At 33.4% G+C, this 16,856-nt stretch overlaps 1 protein-coding gene across 1 annotated transcript in view; it reads left to right on the top strand.

The window, feature by feature from the left end:
• LOC136037586 (rho guanine nucleotide exchange factor 28-like) overlaps window positions 1-16,856 on the top strand; it is a 330,822-nt gene that overhangs the window by 8,568 nt on the left and 305,398 nt on the right. The gene's annotated exons all lie outside the window — the stretch shown is intronic.

Here is a 16,856-nt window from a genome sequence, read left to right as displayed (position 1 = left end):
ACACATTTCTTGCCTTATAGTGTTAACTCCTTTTTTAGCATTGTTTTGAAAACATTGGGATATTTGACTTCTCATAGTTAGTTAAAATTGGTTTCAAAATACAAATTTTTTCATTTATTGCGTCACAATTAGCTCTTAACCAAATTGGTCGAAAAGTTTTCTGTCTTCATTGTGAATAAAAGTGGTAGATCCTGTGGGAAAAATGGATTGAAGCATATGAAAATTCTATCGACGGGATCTAACGCAAGATTTCGGATATTTTCAAAATAATTCACAATTATTTTCTTTTAAATCCTCCGAATCCAAAACCAATCCTAATATACGTGCCTGGAATAAAGGTATCTGATATTCTATGTGGTTCATTGATGTTTTTATTTAAAAATAAACTGCTTTTCGTGTGGTTTCAAATTTCGATCTTCCTGGGAGAAACTGAATGTACACAAGTTATTGTCCAATTCCGAGTCAGTCGTTGTTATTAATTTCTAACTTATTGCTATATTTCTTCATAATTCCTGTAACTTTCGTTTGATTGCGATATCAAGATTCATCGTATTTGTCCAAACAGTTTCGGACAAATTTTTTCCTTTATGATTGGAATCATAAAGTGACTCCGAAAATTCAATGAATAGAATTGAATTTTCATAAATGCGCTTATGTTCTAAAATAAGTGAAACGGCTAAATAAGAATGGGGAATAGCGCATAAAATGTAACTAATTATAACTGTGGAATTATGAAGTTGATTTGAACCCTTAAAACTTCATTTAAATCTAAGACCAGGTCTAAGTAGCCCTCGTTATGTTATGACTTCTGCAGTTTTTCCTCCTGTTTTAGATTCCGTGTCTGTCTTACCTATTTATGCAGTTAACTTCATCAAGCTACTCTTGAATCTTGAGTAATAGTAACTTTTAAAATAACTGTAGGATATTATAATATAAGTACCAGTTGATATTAAAATGTGCGATATCAAGCGATATCGCACATTTGATATCTTGCGATATCAAGATTCATTGTATTTTGTTTGGTAACAATGCAGTTTATCCCCTCTTCTACATTAAAAACTTCATTCTGTTTGGTAATTCTGTTTGGTAACAATGCAGTTTATCCCCTCTTCTACATTAAAAACTACATTTTGTTTAGTAATTCTGTTTGGTAACAATGCAGTTTATCCCTCTTCTACAGTAAAAACTACATTCTGTTTGGTAATAATTTAGTTTATCCCGTCTTCTACATTAAAAACTACATTCTGTTTGGTAACAATTCAGTTTATCCCGTCTTCTACATTAAAAACTACATTCTGTTTGGTAATTCTGTTTGGTAACAATGCAGTTTATCCCCTCTTCTACATTAAAAACTACAGTAACAAAATTCCTAATACTATAATAGCGAAGTTTATACTTCCTTATATTCAGGAAATTTTTATTTATTATATTTTTACTTATTTGTTTATTGACTATAGTTTGTGTATATATTTACGTTTTGACGACTAAACGAATATTCGGCTTGTCCGCTGCCCGTTTTCAAAATAAATTGAATTGAATTAAATTTTCGGTCACTTTAGGGTATTAAGAGGTGACTGGGAATCATAAAGTGACTCTGAAAATTCAATGAATAGAAATTTTCTAAGTGTAGTGAAGTAGGAATTTTCAAATTATAATGTTTAATTCCGAAGAGGGACAAACTGAGATGTTGTAGGGGATTTAGAACAGGAATCTTGCACCAAGACTAACAATTTCGGGATTTGCTTTTGTTTGCTTGCTTGCTTGCTTCTAACCGCATATGTCTTTGCTCTTCATTTTCACTTTTGACTCGCTCACTTGCTTGGTGTCGCATGTCTTCTAACCGAGTGTTTTGTTTTCTCTAAATTTCATTTAAGATACGCTCTAATTGTCGTTTTTGAACATCTTCTAACCGCCCGTATCTTAGCTGTTCATTTTCAGCTTTGACACGTTTTTTGGGTTTTGATTACTTCAGTCAATTTAGCAATGGCTTTTGCTTTAGCTGCCCGTATTGGTGTTATCGTAATTGATGGTCCAGATTGTCGATTTCCACATCTTGTCACGTTTGATATTTCAGGTTACAGCTTAGATACCAATACAGTTATGAAAACTCCTATCTTGACCACGAGAAGCTTTTGGTACAGAGTTCTGAACTTGGCGCTTCCTCTAAGCCCGCGCTCTTACGCAAAGATCGTACTAGAACACCATAGGCTGGACCGCAATTTTGTTTTGTTGTATCCTCCGACTTTTAGATTCAGACCACAGCATAGATACCAATACAGTTTCCTGTCTTCAGCCGCTAGCATCGCTACCGCGCACTATGTCCCAAAAATAAATCGAGTTTTCATAACTGTATTGGTATCTCAGCTGTGTTTCAGGTGTTGATTCCAAAGAACCATCATTTATAGCAACTGCAACTGCAGCTGCAAATTTTTGTTTTTTGGGGCTTCCAAAAGACATTATATTATACTAGCTGTTGGGGTGGCGCTTCGCGCCACCCCAACACCTAGTTGGTGGGGCGCTTCCCCCCCCCCCCCCCCAAGCCCCCCCGCGCGCGTAAGTCGTTACGCGCCATTGTAGTTGTGTCCCTGTGTCCCACCTGTGAATAGATCATATATATATATATATATATATATCTATATATATATAAAAATAAGTTGTCTGTGTGTGGATCAGGTGACGTCACCTGAAAAAACTGGATCAGGTGACGTCAAAACTGAAAAAACTAAAAAAAGGCAAAAACTACAAAAAAAACTAAAAACTAATAAAAAAAAATAAAAAAGCTAAAAAACTAAAAAAACTAAAAAAAGGCAAAAACTACAAAAAAAACTAAAAACTAATAAAAAAGCTAAAAAACTAAAAAAACTAAAAAAAGGCAAAAACTACAAAAAAAAACTAAAAACTAATAAAAAAAAATAAAAAAGCTAAAAAACTAAAAAAACTAAAAAAAGGTAAAAAACTAAAAAAACTAAAAACTAAAAAAAACTAAAAAAAAGGAAAAAACTGAAAAATAAGCTAAAATAAAGGTAAAAACCAATAAAAAACTAAAAAAAAAACTGAAAAAACTAAAAAAAGGCAAAAACTACAAAAAAACTAAAAACTAATAAAAAAAGTAAAAAAGCTAAAAAACTAAAAAAACTAAAAAAACTAAAAAAAGGTAAAAAAAAAAAAAAAAAAAAAAAAAAAAATAAAAAATAAAAAAAAGGAAAAAACTGAAAAATAAGCTAAAATAAAGGTAAAAACCAATAATAAACTAAAAAGAAAAAAAGGAAAAAACTAAAAAAAATTTTCATCTAAAAAACTAAAAAAACTAAAAAAGGTAAAAACTAAAAGAACTAAAAAAGAAAAAAATAAATGACGACACTCAAAGAGAAAGCGATCAGGACAAAAGGAATGTTTGATTAGCAATCAACAAAGCACCGGGACACAGGGAGTATAAATGACGACCAGGACATAAGTAAAAAAAAAACTAACAAAACTAAAAAGAAGGTAAAAACTACAAAAAAACTAAAAAGAAAAAAACTAAAAAAAGGCAAAAACTACAAAAAAAACTAAAAACTAATAAAAAAGCTAAAAAACTAAAAAAACTAAAAAAAGGCAAAAACTACAAAAAAAACTAAAAACTAATAAAAAAAAATAAAAAAGCTAAAAAACTAAAAAAACTAAAAAAACTAAAAAAAGGTAAAAAACTAAAAAAACTAAAAACTAAAAAAAACTAAAAAAAAAGGAAAAAACTGAAAAATAAGCTAAAATAAAGGTAAAAACCAATAAAAAACAAAAAAAAACTGAAAAAACTAAAAAAAGGCAAAAACTGCAAAAAAAACTAAAAACTAATAAAAAAAGTAAAAAAGCTAAAAAACTAAAAAAAATAAAAAAACTAAACAAAGGTAAAAAACTAAAAAAAATAAAAAATAAAAAAAAAGGAAAAAACTGAAAAATAAGCTAAAATAAAGGTAAAAACCAATAAAAAACTAAAAAGAAAAAAAGGAAAAAACTAAAAAAAATTTTCATCTAAAAAACTAAAAAAAACTAAAAAAGGTAAAAACTAAAAGAACTAAAAAATAAAAAAATAAATGACGACACTCAAAGAGAAAGCGACCAGGACAAAAGGAATGTTCGATTAGCAATCAACAAAGCACCGGGACACAGGGAGTATAAATGACGACCAGGACATAAGTAAAAAAAAAACTAACAAAACTAAAAAGAAGGTAAAAACTACAAAAAAACTAAAAAGAAAAAAAAAACTAAAAACTAATAAAAAAACTAAAAAATCTAAAAATCTAAATAAACTAAAAAAGAAAAAAAAAGGAAAAAAATAAAGGAGAAAAACAAAACTAAAAAACGAATGTATATACAGACCGGGACACCGGGATACAAATGACGACCGGGACACAGGGAATATAAATGACGACCGGGACACAGGGACACAACTACAACGGGGACACCGGGGGAAACAGGGGGATATAAATGACGACCGGGACACCGGGACAGGGAATGGTCGATTAGCAATCATCATCAACAAAGCTCAAGGGCAATCATTAGAATCATGAGGTATAGATCTGAATACAGATTGTTTTCCCATGGACCATTATATGTTGCATGTTCAAGAGTCGGTAAACCTGACAATCTATTTATATGCAAAGACAATGGGACAGCAAAGAATGTTGTATATTCGCAAGTTTTACGTAGTTAAAACCATATATATATATATATATATATATATATATATATATATATATATATATATATATATATATATATATATATATATATATATATATATATATATATATATATATATATATATATCTATATTCGCAGGTGGGACATAGGGACACAACTACAATGGCGCGTAACTATTAAGCGCGTAACCGTATTCAGATCTATACCTCATTATTCTAATGATGTGTACCTGTGTCCCGGTCGTCATTTATATTCCCTGTGTCCCGGTCGTCATTTGTGTCCCGGTGTCCCAGTTTGTAATTTCTCTTTGAGTGTCCCGGTCGTCATTTATATTCCTTGTGTCCCAGTGTCCCGGTCGTCATTTGTGTCCCGGTGTCCCGGTCTGTAATATCTATTCGAACAATCCCTGTGTCCCGGTCGTCATTTATGTTCCCTGTGTCCCGGTCGTGATTTGTGTCCGGGTTTCCCAGTCTGTAATTTCTCTTTGAGGTTCCCGGTCGTCATTTATATTCCCTGTGTCCCGGTCGTCATTTGTGTCCCGGTGTCCCGGTATGTAATTTCATCAGTTGACAAACATGACGTCAGTCGACAAACAACTTCATGACGCATACAGCTCAATCCTTAAAATGAAGTCAGTCGACAAACATGACGTCAGTCGACACACAAACATGACGTCACTCGACAGACACACACACAGACGACTTATTTTTATATATATAGATAAACAATTGATGCGTTGGAAACTCAACAATCTTATTTATGCTGTGCATGACATCATATAAGAAAATGTTTATATAATGTCACAAGAAACGATTGTCCCGGTGTCCCGGTCGTCATAGAAACCTTGTGTCCCGGTCGTCATTTGTGTCCAGTTGTCCCGGTCTGTAATTTCTCTTCGAACATTCCCTGTGTCCCGGTCGTCATGTATATATCCCCCCTGTGCCTCCCGGCGTTCCCGTTGTAGTTGTGTCCCTTTGTTCCGGTCATCATTTATATTCCCTGTGTCCCGGTCGTTATTTGTGTCCCGGTGTCCCAGTCTGTAATTTCTCTTTGAGTGTCCCTGTCGTCATTTATATTCCCTGTGTCCCGGTCTGTAATTTTATGAGTTAACAAACATGACGTCAGACGACAAACAACTTCATGACGATATACAGCTCAATCCTTATAATGACGTCAGTCGACAAACATGACATCAGTCGACACGCAAACATGACGTCAGTCACCAGACACACACAAACAAACAACTTATTTATATATATATATATATATATATATATATCTTCGGGTCTGGACAATTCCGTCCAACATAAATTCATGCTCCATAATCATATTTCTTAAATATCTTTTTTTTTCACCGTTGTACCACCTGTTCTTTTTTGCCAGATGCAATTCCCTAGAATTAATGGCATTTGAAAACTTTGTCTGGTCCTTATTTAAACCAAATTGGACTTATTGATCCGGTTTAGAAAAGATTTTGTTTTCTTATCAGATGTTGGGAATTTAATTTATGCTAAATCAAAGATTTAATCTCGAAGAAAGATGGATTTTAATGTTATGTTCGCTTTTTCAAAATATCTGGTGTGATAGGTTGGGCTTTAAGAATATTACAAACCTTGTTCTTACTCATAACGATGACGTTCTTCATACCTAGAAATTTAATTACTTTCCGAGGAAGGATATATATATATATATATATATATATATATATATACTACGATATAGACTAATAGTAAAATAGAAACCGATTTTAATGTAATTGGTTTTCTGTAAATCACAAATAACGTTCTTACCTAAGGGAGTTTAGGGGTACAGTGGTCCTGCTCTTATGTGTGGTAGTCTCTTGTTTGTTTTAAATTTTAAAGGGCTATTTATTTTCAAATTTGTCCACTTCAGGATTCATCTATTCGTGCATAGTACTATCTTTTATCATTTTGTTTGAGATGATTGTTCGTTTTAATTTTTGTTCATTTTGGGATTCATTCACAGCAATTTTGATTCGTTTTAAGTATGAATCATTATAATACTTTCTCTCTGGTCGTTTAAGTTCTAATTCTTTTTTTTTTATTGATTTTGACTCTTTACTTCTCTTTGCAACTTTTTTTTCGAAAAATTATTTTAAAATTTGTCCCCGTTTGTTTTTGATTAACTTAGTTTTATTATTTGTTAATTGTAAGAATATTTGCAGATCTTTTGCAGTAATCATAAATCATTTTTACTACAGAATTTTGGGTGGACAGGAGGGAAATTTTAACAATAGATAGATAGATGGATAGATTTATTCACACGAAAGTCCTATTGGGCCATGGTGCCACTCATCTTAATATGGATTGAAAATCTATGTATTTTTGGTGTCCTATAGGTATGAATCTTTTAGACGCCCTTGGGTATACATGCATCTTAATCTACCATTTTATTTAAATAATATTTTGCTATAAATATTTTTTTTAAGTAGATTTATGTCAAGATTATTTAAAAGAAAAACAAGTCTATTTAGTTATCTTAAAAAATGAGTCCTTAAAAGGTCCACTTGGTCAAGGGACATTCAGTTTCAAACTTAGATCGATTCAGAAAAAAAGAGCTTGTTGGTCCTTCTTAGAGACCGATTCTTAGCAAACCAATATCTTTAGTTTTTTTTTTGAATTAGGGCCCCCTTGGCCCAAGAAACTATAGATTTAAGTTTTATTCCAATAAAAAAATAAATTTCATTGGTCCATATTTAGTTGGCCTGTAGTCCTGTCTTATGTATATGTTGTCTTAATGTATGTTAGGGTTCTCGGTCTTGAATTTTGTGGGCGTAAGTTTCAAGCCGCTCAAGTAAAGATTGTTTTGGCTCCTTTTCGTTACATTCAGTATATATTTAAGTTTTAAGCTTTTCAGAAAAGAGTTTTGTATATTATTTACGACCCTTGTGCCAATAATTGCGGGGCTCATGTCATTCTGGAGAGGCATATTCTGTGGATTTTTCGACTGTCCTGGAAAAAATGGCTACTTCAAAATTTTAATTAGATGTCTATTGAGGAACCGGGCAGTAAAAAAGGGCACGGTAGGGGGATGGTTGCTCACCAATCACTTCAAGGTTTAAATAAGAAAACTAGAACTGTCAGTTGCCGATTGAATGAGCCCCCTCCCAGTTGCGATCACCGGTTGCATACAAAGTGGCCATGGGGAAAAGGATGAAGAAATAAATAATACGTGGAAAACGCATGACTCTTTATTAAAGCAACGCTAAAGCGTTATCTGCGATGCACGCTTTCCCGTTGACCCAGGATCTTATGGTTATCAAACAGTTCGTGGTAACGAACTGTAGTAAGGAGCGACCCGACTCAATAGAAACCAAAACTCAAAAAAATGGAATTTTGATACCAATAGCTACATCAAAAGAATTGCATTTTAATGCAGATTTTAAATATATAAGTTTCATCAAGTTTAGTCTTACGCACCAAAAGTTACGAGCCTGAGAAAATTTGTGTTATTTTAGAAAATAGGGGGAAACACCCCCTAAAAGTCATAGAATCATAACGAAAATTACACCATCAGATTCAGCGTATCAGAGAACCCTATTGTAGAAGTTTCAAGCTCCTATCTACAAAAATGTGGAACTTTGTCTTTTTTGCCAGAAGGCAGATCACGGATACGTGTTTATTTATTTATTTTTTTTTTCTTTTTCTTTTTCCCCGGGGTGATCATATCGACCCAGTTGTCCTAGAATGTTGCGAGAGGGCTCATTCTAATGGAAATGAAAAGTTCTAGTGCCCTTTTTAAGTGACAAAAAAATTGGAGGGCACCTAGGCCCCCTCCCACGCTAATAATTTTCCCAAAGTCAACGGATCAAAATTCTGAGATAGCCATTTTATTCAGCGTAGTCCAAAAACCTTGTAACTATGTCTTTGGAGACGACTTACTCCTCCACAGTCCCCGTGGGAGGGGCTACAAGTTATAAACTTTGACCAGTGCTTACATATAGTAATGGTTATTGGGAATTGTACAGGTGTTTTGAGGAGGATTTTTTGGTTGGGGGAGGGGTTAAAATAGGGGGATATAGCTTACTGGGGGAACTTTCCATCGAGGAATTTGTCATGGAGGAAGAAAATTTCCACGAAGGGAGCCCAGGATTTACTAGCATTATTTAAAAAAAAACAATAAAAAAATAAATATGAAAAAGTTTTTTTTTTCAGCTGGAAGTAAGGAGCAGCATTAAAACTTAAAACGAACAGAAATTATTACCCATATGAGGGGCTCACCTCCTCCTAATACCTCGCTCTTTACGCTAAAGTATTTTTAGTAATGTCAACTATTTATTCTACGGCTTTTGTGATTCAGGGGTCATTCTTAATGAATTGGGCCAAAATTTAAGATTTAGTGTAATGAGAGAGGTACTGACGAGGGGGCGAACCCTCTCACATGTGTAATAAAAACATGAGAATAAAAAACTCTTTACGTAAGCTAGTTTATAAGTTACATATATCTTTTACTAATAAAAAGATTCGTAAAAAATTAAAAGCTCTAGTTGCCTTTTTTATTAACCAAAAAATTGGAGGGCAAGTAGGCTTCCTCCCCCGCTCTTTTTTCTCAAAATCATTCGATCAAAATTATGAGAAAGCCATTTAGCCAAAAAAAAGAAAAAAAAATGCAAATTTCGTTCTAATTAATTCTCTGCGGAGAGCCAGAATCAAAACATGCATTGATTCAAAAACGTTCAGAAATTAAATAAAAAACCAAGTTTTTTCAACTGAAAGTAAGGAGCGACATTAAAACTTAAAACGAACAGAAATTACTTCGTATATGAAAGGGGCTGCTTCCTCATCAACGCCCCGCTCTTTACGCTAGAGTTTTTTACTGTTTTAAAAAGAAGAGTTGAGAGAAAGAGTCAAACTATAGCGTAAAGAGCGATTTTCTCTTTCTGCTAATTTTCGTTTCTTTCTTTTTCTTTTTTTCTTTTCCATTTTTGTTTTCTTCTTTTCCATTATCTTTTTTTCGTTTTCATTTTCGTTTTTTTTGTTTTTCTTTTTTCGATTTTTTTTTTCATTTTGGTTTTTTCTTTTTCATTTTCGTTTTTTTCTTTTTCATTTTTCGATTTTTCATTTTTTTTCCATTGTTTTCTTTTTCGGTCTTTTTTCTTATTTATTTTTGTTTTTTTCTGGTTCATACCCCTCGCCCAAGAACTTGCGAATAAAGTTTTCAATCGACTGAAAAAGAAGTATTTTTGGCATATTACAAGGGGACCTGCGTCCGAAACCATAATGCTTTTTTTTTGTTTAGATTAGAATCCCCATGGTCCGTGGGGCTAGTGGATATAAGCTTTAAGTCAACCAAAGAAAACAAGCTTTGTATTATATTTTTCCACTTCATCTTCGGGTGATAATCCTTATTTTTAAGTTTCAATTTGTGTATCGGGTTTACTCAGCCATAGGACTTAAAGAATGAGCTTCATGCCAATCAGAAAAAAAATGTTAGAGAAATTCCTGGTCACCGCTGCCCCAACTTACATTTTTGTATTGTGCATTAGCGTCTAACTGGATCAGAAATTTGCCGATACAAGTTCAAGAGTTCGAAAATATCAGTTTTCTTGCCCCAGTTTCAAACGAATCATTATATTTCTTTTCTTGTACATTCGGGCCCCCTCGACCTAATGACTTAAAGATTTAAGCATGGCAATGATGCTGTGGTGCTACTAGTGCTTGTGCCACAGTTATACTGCTTAAGACGCAATCGTTTGCTGATAAATCTGTAATAATTGACCTGCATATTTGAAACTTAGATAAGTTTTAAGGAATAATATTAATTGCTTATATACATTGCAGAGACATACTAGTTTGTGCTGTTTCTGTGCAGCAAATGTACGCAGCCCAATCCTTTGGGGGGGACTTTTTTAAAGTGATTGTCCCGAATGTGAGTGCATGTTTTCAAAATTATCTGACAGATTGCTGGCGAATCTCCACTTGACTCATCTCTTAATCCCTCTTGTGTTCTTTGTGGTTTTTATGTTATCAGAGTTTCTTTTTATGTAGCTTTAGAGAGAAGAAAGAATTGATTTTCTTCTCTGATGCCTTTTCACTCAAGAATTTCTTCTATATAAATGATTAGCGCTCTCTTTTTTGTGTGTTGGTAATTGTGAACTCTATTGACGTCAGCAAGGAGAATGGAAAGCTTGGTTTCTTTTGTGGGGTACAAATGCCTACATTAATACCAATGCCGAAAGTAAAACAGTTCAAAATAGGGATGATACCTTTTTATTGACAGTGAAATATAAAATTATTTAACTGGATATTTCGAACACATATACAGTGTTCATCATCAGCAGTAAAACTCTGTTTTACTGTAAAACTCAGTTTTACAGCACTCACAAAACTCAGTAAAACTAAGTTATGAACAACATTTTTGATCTGATTAGACAGCGATTTGCCGTCAAGCGACACCTGTGATAGTGGAGAAAGTAAAAATGAATTTTATAATGCATTTGTTAGTCTTGAACATGAATTCATTAGATAATTACTTATGCATGAAATTTCCAAAAGGGGTGTATCCTTGTATACTCGGGCGCATATACAATTAGTAACTTCCAGTTTAAACAAAAGTATGTTTTTGATTCCGTCTTGGAGACTAAGTTATACAGTATGTCTAACTACTATGTTTAACTTATCCAAAGTATGTCTTAGATTCCATCTTGAAGACTATGTTATACAGTATAACATTTTCGGTAACCCGAAGAGATGGTAAGAGGTGTTGAAGCTTTGGATAGATGGAGTGTGGGCAGCAGGGTTACCCTCAGGTGGCTTGGTGTTGCTTTGACATATTAGTTATAGTATTCATAGTAATTAGGAAGAAAGTAATCACATATAGCTTAATAATGTGGGAAAGCTTAGTTGTATGTATAAATTTAGGCACATATGAATTTGTCCGAAACAACATTGAAAATACATAATGATAGATTAACACGAACAGTCCATAAAAGGCTTAGTAATCTGTGTAAGTGTATTTTATGTAGTACACACGGTTATGTTTAGTAGTCTCCGATGTTAAGGGGGCTAAATATTATTTGTATCAATTGTGGCAAATACAGTAAAAAGTAAATTTTCTGATCATGGCATTAAGAAAAACACGTTTGGAACTAAGATTTCCAATATATAACGCCTACCTAGATTGGATTTGATTATAAGAAGTAATTCAAATAAAAACCTGAATCATTTAATTAAAAAGGTAGAAATTCTTATTGACAGGGTGGAGTATACGAAAAGCATAATTTTAGTTTCATAGTGTTTTATCTTAGATTGATGGTATAAGAAAGGTTAGCATAAAGAAATTAGAGTTTTTTCTACCGCCAAAGTAAGGAGTGAGGGAATCTTGAAGATATTTGAACATTAAAACCCGAAGGAGCAAAAATAGTCATATGATAAGTAAATATCGAAGCGACCAGAAATTACAATGAATGGATTGATGAAACGAAATTTAAATGAATGTAATTTGAATCAAAATAAATGAATGAATAAACATAAATTGAATTTAATGGTAAAGTCAAACTTAAAATAAATAGAAACCATCACGAATGACAGTTTTTTTTACCATCTTCTTTTGGTTGGTCCAGAAGGTTGAATTCTAGTTTTGGCATTGTACTCTGCTGCTTCCTAGGAGCCGAAACCTTGTGTACCTATGATGAAAAAGGCTCTGTTTTATAATAATTCCTGCTCAACAGATAAAAAAGCTTTGAACCCAAGATTTCAAAACACAACTATGTTAGAACAAGGGGTGGGATCAAGAATTGTTTTAGTGTAAAAAAAAAAAAAACCAAAATACAACATCTTAGACCTTAGTTCCTCCAGGGCCAGGTATGGCACATAAGGGCATCAACAAAACCTCGCCAGATGTACCAGAGTGGAGCAGCAGCCATGACGTCCTCCCATCGTGATTGTAACGGCAGCTCAGCACTCCGCAAATCTTGGCCGTACTGTCGCCGGAGGGTGTCTTTTGGTTGCCCTCTTTTTCGCCCACCCTCGATTTGTCACTCGTAGACAGCATTCGGAAGAAGGTCTCCTGACATTCGGAGGACATGATCAAGATATATCCATCTTCTCTGCTTCAGGAGGTAAGTGACTGGCGGTTGTACTGTTCGTCTGCGGACCACTACGGTCGTGACCCTGTCCCGCCACAAAATGTTAAGGATTCTTCTGAGGCAGACATTTTCAAATATTAGGATACGTTTTTCCAGCTGGACATTCAGCTTCCAGCATTAACTTGCATGATGAAGAATGTGAATGACGCTGCTACTCAACAACGGAGCTTTAGACGCAAAGAGTGTGTTTTGCTTCGCCATACTGATTTCAGTTTGTTGAATGTTGATGTTGCTTGTTCAATTGTCCTTTTTATCTCGTTGACTATTCCGCCGTCATATTCGATTCAACTTCCATGATATTTTAACTCCAGCACTTGTTCAATCGTTTTTTCGTTGCATTTAAAGATCAAAGGTGAGTTGGATGTGGCCATGCTCTTCGATTTACCAAGATTTACTATTAATTCTACTTTCTCAGCTTTGTCCGCTATGGTGTCAAGTAGTAGCTGTAAACGTTGCTTCGCCCCTTCTAGAAGTACTACGTCGTCTGCGAAATCTAAGTTTGTGAACTGCTGACCACTGATTTTTACACCAAAGCCTGATGCATGTCGCAAGACATAATCCATTTCTAGGGCAAATAGCAACGGGAATAATGCACATCCTTTTTTTCGCCCAAGAGAGAATCTTGAAGAGTCGTGTCTTCCCATATTCCGTTCTGACACATCATTCGTTGTCTTCGTTGAGGGCCTTTATTATATGGACTGCTTTATTAGGTACTCCATAAAATTTCAAAATCTTCCATAGATCACCACGATCGATGGAGGTGAACGCTTTTTTTTAAATCAATGAAGAGCATATAAAGCTTTTTAGTCTGAGGATAAAATTAGTCTGAGGATAAAAATAAGTTCAGAACATGATCTACCGGGCCGGAACCCATGTTTTTCTTCCCTTAGATGTGAGTCAAGAGTTGCTCTCAAAACGCTGCAGTATAATTGTGGCCAAGATTTTACTTGGCATGAAGTCACGTTGATCACCCTCCAGTTGTCACAATCAAGAGCATCTCCCTTCTTAAACAGTTTGACTAGAATATCTCTAGTTCAATCACGTGGGACCTTTCCCATGCTCCAAACTGCTATTAGGAGAGCAGTCCGTACATTTAAACAGGCTCGAAGGGATGTCTTCAGCATCCCAGCCGTTATCCCATCGACTTCCGACGTACGGCCATCTTTAATATGCTTCTCTATTTTCTTTGATATCCGCTTCTATCTCTACAGTGCTTGGAGGATCAGCACTTACGTCAATATATAAAAATGGGGTGTCAGCTGCAGTTTCTCATTCATGGAGTGGGGGACACTTAAGTATATTTTCAAAATGGGATGCCCATCTTTTGCCTACTTTCTTAGGACCTGAAGTTATGTTCCTGCTTTCATCTTTAACAAGTGATGAGCGGTAAATCTTTATGAACCGCTATATATATATATATATATATATATATATATATATATATATATATATATATATATATATATATATATATATATATATATATATATATATATATATATATATACATACTTGTTTCAAGTCGCTTTGAATCAAAATGCAGAGAATTGTAGCTTATTTTGAATTAAATGCAGAGAATTGTAGCTTAAGTCTGAATTAACTTGATTGATTTCCAACTTAATTCATTTCATTTACAATTAATCTGTTAATTAGTGCGTTAAAATATTGCTCACTCTTAATGTCTTTGGATTTCGGACAGTCAAGATGTGAAATCGTTAAAGTGAAAAGAATGGCTTTTACTCTTGAACTTCTTTTTTACACCTTCTCCATAAAGCTAATTGGTTTTTCCTTGGAAGTAATCCCAAGGTATTTGGAACTATTCCAACTAAAGAATTTATTTCCCTCTTTTTCTTCCTTTTATTTTTATCTACCAGGAAAAGAGGAAAAAAAAATTATGAATGGCTGCCTGGAATATTTCATCACTAAAGTTATAATTTTAGTTGTTATATAATTTTATTATGTATTACTATTATTGCTTTTATTATTAATTAAGGTAAAATTCCAGACGAGCTACTTTTTGTTATCTTCGAAAGAGGTTAGGTTAGGAAAAATGAAACTTCCAGCGATGGATCTACAGACTAAAGCAGGTCCCGGGATTGTATTTTGAAGTACCTACCTAAATAAACTTAAAAAACGTAACTTAAAAATTACAAATGACAAATTGTTTATTAGACAGTAACTTCTGAACTTGAAAGGAAAAATAAATTTAGCTATTTAGAAACACGCCTCAACTGAAAAATATATTAGAGTTACAACATTACGAGACAAATCAAGTATTTTTCTTTAGTTGTAGTGAAAATCAATGCACCAAGCATTGTACAACAAGTTACGCACAAGTTAAAAAAATGCCTAAAATTTCCTACTTTATTTTAGACCAGTAGTGGTTTTTTGTCCACTATCTCATTTAAATTATTATACCGGTTTTTCTGTATTTTCATTGGTTTAAATTTGTAAATAGAAAGGCAATGTGGGCTAAGAAATATTAATTTTTATTTAAAATTGTATTCAAATTATTTGAGTTCTAGTAATACCCCACTTAAACACTGGTGACATTATGCTTACCATTATGACATTATGAAATTATGTGCTAGTTAAATTAGATTAAACCTAGAGCTTAGTTTCCCAACAACGGATATTATATTATATATATATATATATATATATATATATATATATATATATATATATATATATATATATATATATATATATATATATATATATATATATATATATATATATATATATATATATATATATATTGGGGGGGGAGGAGGCTTCGCTGGTGTCCTTTGTCCTTTGTTCCCATTGGTTTCCTAGGTTTGGCCGACCTGGGTGACTATCAATGATAAAAATTTTGAATTCTAACGACTTTAATATTTTTGGTCCTTGAAGAAAGGGAGGTGGAGGAGCTCCCCCCCCCCCAAAGTAAATCAAGCTTTGATCATTCTATCTTTTAAGTTTTGTCTTATCTGTATCCCAAACTAAGAAAATAATTGAATCAGAATTTTGTCCTCTAATATTGAAATATTATTTATATTCTGTAACTAAAATATTACCACCCACACAGACGTCCATTCATTATCATTTTGTTAAATGTTTTTGATAAAGATCTATGAAATTATGCTGGTTCCCCTCAAATTTTGCCTTCCCCTCAAGTGAAGTGTGCTCTTCCCTTTTATAATAAGCACGGTTTTAGACCAAATTAATTATTTTGGTTTTCTATTATTGAAGTTTAATTTATTCAGTTTTTTCAATTGTTGGTCTAGTCTGTAAAATATATCTATTTATATAAATCTACAATTTTCAGAAGATTTTAGGTTAGATTAGCCTTGTTTTGAAAATTTGTAGCTCTGCCGAGTAATGATATACAGTACGTTAGGCATGTATTCATCTTTTAGGGCAGGGGCAGTAATGAATAAAATTGGGGGGGGGGAAGAATAGTAAAGAAATTATCGAATACGAATTGCCCAGAAATTCAAGTAAATTTGCGTTAGTTGGAGGGGGGGGGGAAATCTGGTCCCTGATAGTCCCTCCTGTGCACATTGTTGCTGCCAATGGTGCTAGTAGCTCCTAACTCTTATTAAAATTAAAAATTATGCTTTATAATTATTGAAGTTATAATTACTTGAAGTTTCCTATCTTCCCTATCTTCCTATATTCCCTCGTCAATACCTCGCTCTTTACGCTCCAAATCGAATTTAGTTCGAATTTAGTTCCAATTCTTTAAGAATGACCCCTGAACCACAAAGGCCGTTTAATTAGAATAAATAACTCTTTTGAAATTACTAAAAATACTTTAGTATAAAGAGTGAGTTATTGAGGAGGGGACGAACCCCCTCATATACGTAATAATTTCTGTTAGTTTCAAGTTTTAATGTAGCTCCTTACTTTCAGTTGAAAAAAAACTTGTTTTTTATTTAATTTCTGCTTGTTTTTTAAGTGATGCTGGAAAATCCAGCGCCCCCATCATGCACAATTCTCTTCCCCCACGAAAAGCTCCTCTATGGAAAGATCCTCCCACGTAAGTTGCGTTCCCTTTAGGGCCGCCCTCTTAAAATTTAAGGAT

This window comes from Artemia franciscana, chromosome 17, assembly GCF_032884065.1.
Source record: "Artemia franciscana chromosome 17, ASM3288406v1, whole genome shotgun sequence".
NCBI lineage: Eukaryota > Metazoa > Arthropoda > Branchiopoda > Anostraca > Artemiidae > Artemia > Artemia franciscana.
Note: the sequence above shows the minus strand (reverse complement) of the source record. Positions and strands in the feature narration are given on the sequence as shown.